Source organism: Amblyraja radiata, chromosome 1, assembly GCF_010909765.2.
Source record: "Amblyraja radiata isolate CabotCenter1 chromosome 1, sAmbRad1.1.pri, whole genome shotgun sequence".
NCBI classification, from domain to species: domain Eukaryota; kingdom Metazoa; phylum Chordata; class Chondrichthyes; order Rajiformes; family Rajidae; genus Amblyraja; species Amblyraja radiata.
The window spans coordinates 78544359-78550358 of record NC_045956.1 but is presented as its reverse complement, the minus strand read 5'-3'; positions in this window follow the sequence as shown (position 1 = coordinate 78550358).

The following is a 6000-nucleotide window of genomic DNA, read 5'->3' as shown; positions in this document are numbered from 1 at the left end:
TACATGTCCATTAGTAATGAAACTGTGGATTTGATGAGCTGTGCTGTGTGGTCTTATTTTCTAATGCATTAGCCACATCAAATGACCAACAATCAGAAACGTCACCTTTGCGACGAAAACCAACAGGAATTTCGATATATTCAAACATGTGGAAGCACATACACTTTTGGTAAAAAACTTCCTTTTTTTCTTGAAATGTTTGTTGGCCATTATTGTTCTTGATGAGCATTTCTTGTTGAAAACTTCCTCACCTCTGTTCTTTAGCCTTACCGTAGCACTTTACAGACATCTGCCTCCTGAACTGTAGCATTTTCTGTTGCATTGAGTGGTAAGTGCTACCATGTTTGGGTGACTGCTATCTGGCTCTTCACGATCAAGCTCGAGGTTCATTCGTACCTCTTTGAAACTGTCCCATCATCCAGTGTTACATAATCCTGAAGAGTGACATTGTCTGACATTTCCACGCACTGCAAGGTCCCTTTCCTATAAATTTCCTTCTCGAAACACTTCCTATTTCCCAGGCATCTCCTATCAGGAGAGTCCAACCAACAGAGCAAAGTTAAAGCCATGTTTGTATGAAGCACCTGCCGAACCCATCTTTTCCTTTTCCAACGGAATACTTTCATTTCAGGAAATGTTTTTGAAGAGATGTGCAACATAGGGTGGCTGCAACAGTGGTACTAAATGACAGTTGAGGACAAAATATTAAGTGGTACTTTTGTGGTGACCTTCCTTGTTCAATCGTCATCACTTGGTTTGGTCAACGTGTTCCGCTGAGTTTTATTTGGCTTGTCAAGTGCGGGTCTTACTAACTTTTTATGTCCAAATTGTGTGCAAGTGTCCTTATGATGCATTCATTATTTTCTCGTCTTTGTGACTTTGAATGAAAGATGTTTGTCAAATCTGTTGAAGCTACCAACTGTTGCAGATTTGTTGGTGTTTTGCAAGACTTGTGGTGCATTAGCTGAGATGAACACCCAAGGCCAATGACCTTGCAGGCTGCATGGATACAAAAGAAATGATTGTCACCTATTCAGAGGGAAAGTAAGAGGTGCAAATTGCCAAACTGCTGTAGGTTCCTGGAGGGACAATATATTCTTGCATCAGACACAGCAGATGACCAACAACCTAAAATGGATCCTTCCAGAGGACAGCCGACGTGAAATTGCAGAGTTTCCGCAAGAAATTGTTCTATTATTTCTTGAAAATTTAGTTTGTCAATCCTGGGGCATAGGTGAATTGGTGAGCATTTCTGGTGAAGACATCGGCACCTCGGGTATTCGCCTTACTGTAGCACTTTATAGATATCTGCCTCCTGAACTGTAGCATTTTCTGTTGCATTGAGTGGTAAGTGCTACCAAGTTTGGGTGACTGCTATCTGGCTCTTCACAATCAAGCATTTGGTTCATTCAGATCTCATCACAAATGTCCCAACATCTCAAAGGGAAATTTGTCACCTGGTATCATGAATGAAGGTTTACTCTACCAATATTTGTTGCTCAGATAAGATGGAAAAAAGAAGGGATTAAGAATCACTGGTATTGAGTGATTTGCTTGACCATGTTATGTCTTTTATCTGAGAATGTTATGGCCACTCGTGAAATTGGATTTTCATGTCTATAATTGAAGATGTCAAGCGGCTGATCTTGTACATCGTTTCGTTTACCAATGGTCTTCTTTAATTTTAAACACAGTTTAAGAATGGAAGTTGATGAGCAATGTCAGGTGGCTGCAACAATCGTACTAAATGACTGTTCGATCAAAAAATTAAGTGCTGCTGTTGTGGTGTCCTTACTTGTTGTTCAATTGTCATCATGGCTTGATTTACATGTCCATCTGACTCTTTTTCTACCAGTTAGTAATGAAACTGTGTGGATTTGATGAGCTGTGCTGTGTGGTCTTATTTTCTAATGCATCAGCCAACAGGAACGTAACCTTTGCGACGAAAACCAACAGGAATTTCGATATATTCAAACATGTGGAAGTACATACACTTTTGGTAAAAAACTTCCTTTTTTTCTTGAAATGTTTGTTGGGCAATATTGTTCTTGACGAGCATTTCTTGTTGAAAACTTCCTCACCTCTGTTCTTTAGCCTTACCGTAGCACTTTACAGACATCTGCCTCCTGAACTGTAGCATTTTCTGTTGCATTGTAAGTGCTACCATGTTTGGGTGACTGCTATCTGGCTCTTCACGATCAAGCTCGAGGTTCATTCGTACCTCTTTGAAACTGTCCCATCATCCAGTGTTATATAATCCTGAAGAGTGACATTGTCTGACATATCCACGCACTGCAAGGTCCCTTTCCTATAAATTTCCTTCTCGAAACAGATCCTTTTTCCCAGGCATCTCCTATCAGGAGAGTCCACCCAACAGAGCAAAGTTAAAGCCATGTTTGTATGAAGCGCCTGCCCAACCCATCTTTTCCTTTTCCAACGGAATACTTTCATTTCAGGAAATGTTTTTGAAGAGATGTGCAACGTTGGGTGGCTGCAACAGTGGTACTAAATGACAGTTGAGAACAAAATATTAAGTGCTACTTTTGTGGTGACGTTCCTTGTTCAATCATCATCATATTCTTACATCAAACACAGCAGATGACCAACAACCTAAAATGGATCCTTCCAGAGGACAGCCGACGTGAAATTGCAGAGAGATTCCGCAACAAATTGTTCTTTTATTTCTTGAAAATTTAGTTTGTCAATGCTGGGGCATAGGTGAATTGGTGAGCATTCCTGTTGAAGACATCGGCACCTTGGGTATTCTCCTTACTGTAGCACTTTACAGATATCTGCCTCCTGAACTGTAGCATTTTCTGTTGCATTGAGTGGTAAGTGCTACCAAGTTTGGGTGACTGCTATCTGGCTCTTCACAATCAAGCATTTGGTTCATTCAGATCTCATCACAAATGTCCCATCATCCCAAAGGGAAATTTGTCACCTGGTATCACGAATGAAGGTTTACTCTACCAATATTTGTTGTTCAGATAAGATGGGAAAAAAGAAGGGATTAAGAATCACTGGTCTTGAGTGATTTGCTTGACCATGTTATGTCTCTGACTTTTATCTGAGAATGTTATGGCCACTCGTGAAATTGGATTCTCATGTCTATAATTGAAGATGTCAAGCGGCTGACCTTGTACATCGTTTCGTTTACCAATGGTCTTTAATTTAAAACACAGTTTAAGAATGGAAGTTGATGAGCAATGTCGGGTGGCTGCAACAATGGTACTAAATGACTTAGATCAAAACATTTTAGTGCTGCTGTTGTGGTGTCCTTACTTGTTGTTCAATTGTCATCATGGCTTGATTTACATGTCCATTAGTAATGAAACTGTGGATTTGATGAGCTGTGCTGTGTGGTCTTATTTTCTAATGCATTAGCCACATCAAATGACCAACAATCAGAAATGTAACCTTTGCGATGAAAACCAACAGGAATTTCGATATATTCAAACATGTGGAAGTACATACACTTTTGGTAAAAAACGTCCTTTTTTTCTTGAAATGTTTGTTGGTCTATATTGTTCTTGATGAGCATTTCTTGTTGAAAACTTCCTCACCTCTGTTCTTTAGCCTTACCGTTGCACTTTGCAGACATCTGTCTCCTGAACTGTAGCATTTTCTGTTGCATTGAGTCGTAAGTGCTACCATGTTTGGGTGACTGCTATCTGGCTCTTCACGATCAAGCTCGAGGTTCATTCGTACCTCTTTGAAACTGTCCCATCATCCAGTGTTACATAACCCTGAAGAGTGACATTGTCTGACATATCCACGCACTGCAAGGTCCCTTTCCTATAAATTTCCTTCTCGAAACATATCCTTTTTCCCAGGCATCTCCTATCAGGAGAGTCCACCCAACAGAGCAAAGTTAAAGCCATGTTTGTATGAAGCGCCTGCCCAACCCTTCTTTTCCTTTTCCAACGGAATACTTTCATTTCAGGAAATGTTTTTGAAGAGATGTGCAACGTTGGGTGGCTGCAACAGTGGTACTAAATGACAGTTGAGAACAAAATATTAAGTGCTACTTTTGTGGTGAAGTTCCTTGTTCAATTATCATCATATTCTTGCATCAAACACAGCAGATGACCAACAACCTAAAATGGATCCTTCCAGAGGACAACCGACGTGAAATTGCAGAGAGCTTCCGCAACAAAATATTCTTTTATTTCTTGAAAATTTAGTTTGTCAATGCTGGGGCATAGGTGAATTGGTGAGCATTACTGTTGAAGACATCGGCACCTCGGGTATTCTCCTTACTGTAGCATTTTACAGATATCTGGCTCCTAAACTGTAGCATTTTCTATTGCATTGAGTGGTAAGTGCTACCAAGTTTGGGTGCCTGCTATCTGGCTCTTCACAATCAAGCATTTGGTTCATTCAGATCTCATCACAAATGTCCCATCATCCCAAAGGGAAATTTGTCACCTGGTATCACAAATGAAGGTTTACTCTACCAATATTTGTTGTTCAGATAAGATGGGGAAAAAAGAAGGGATTAAGAATCACTGGTCTTGAGTGATTTGCTTGACCATGTTATGCCTCTGACGTTTATCTGAGAATGTTATGGCCACTCGTGAAATTGGATTTTCATGTCTATAATTGAAGATGTCAAGCGGCTGACCTTGTACATCGTTTCGTTTACCAATGGTCTTTAATTTAAAACACAGTTTAAGAATGGAAGTTGATGAGCAATGTCGGGTGGCTGCAACAATGCTACTAAATGACTTAGATCAAAACATTTTAGTGCTGCTGTTGTGGTGTCCTTACTTGTTGTTCAATTGTCATCATGGCTTGATTTACATGTCCATTAGTAATGAAACTGTGGATTTGATGAGCTGTGCTGTGTGGTCTTATTTTCTAATGCATTAGCCACATCAAATGACCAACAATCAGAAATGTAACCTTTGCGATGAAAACCAACAGGAATTTCGATATATTCAAACATGTGGAAGTACATACACTTTTGGTAAAAAACGTCCTTTTTTCTTGAAATGTTTGTTGGTCAATATTGTTCTTGATGGGCATTTCTTGTTGAAAACTTCCTCACCTCTGTTCTTTAGCCTTACCGTTGCACATTGCAGACATCTGTCTCCTGAACTGTAGCATTTTCTGTTGCATTGAGTGGTAAGTGCTACCATGTTTGGGTGACTGCTATCTGGCTCTTCACGATCAAGCTCGAGGTTCATTCGTACCTCTTTGAAACTGTCCCATCATCCAGTGTTATATAATCCTGAAGAGTGACATTGTCTGACATATCCACGCACTGCAAGGTCCCTTTCCTATAAATTTCCTTGTCAAAACAGATCCTTTTCCCAGGCATCTCCTATCAGGAGAGTCCACCCAACAAAGTAAAAGCCATGTTTGTATGAAGCGCCTGTCCAACCCTTTTTTTCCTTTTCCAATGGAATACTTTCATTTCAGGAAATGTTTTTGAAGAGATGTGCAACATAGGGTGGCTGCAACAGTGGTACTAAATGACAGTTGAGAACAAAATATTAAGTGCTACTTTTGTGGTGACCTTCCTTGTTCAATCATCATCATATTCTTGCATCGAACACAGCAGATGACCAACAACCTAAAATGGATCCTTCCAGAGGACAGCCGACGTGAAATTGCAGGGAGTTTCCGCAACAAATTGTTCTTTTATTTCTTGACAATTTAGTTTGTCAATGCTGGGGCATAGGTGAATTGGTGAGCATTACTGTTGAAGACATCGGCACCTCGGGTATTCACCTTACTGTAGCACTTTACAGATATCTGCCTCCTGAACTGTAGCATTTTCTGTTGCATTGAGTGGTAAGTGCTACCAAGTTTGGGTGACTGCTATCTGGCTCTTCACAATCAAGCATTTGGTTCATTCAGATCTCATCACAAATGTCCCATCATCCCAAAGGGAAATTTGTCACCTGGTATCACGAATGAAGGTTTACTCTACCAATATTTGTTGTTCAGATAAGATGGGGAAAAAAGAAGGGATTAAGAATCACTGGTCTTGAG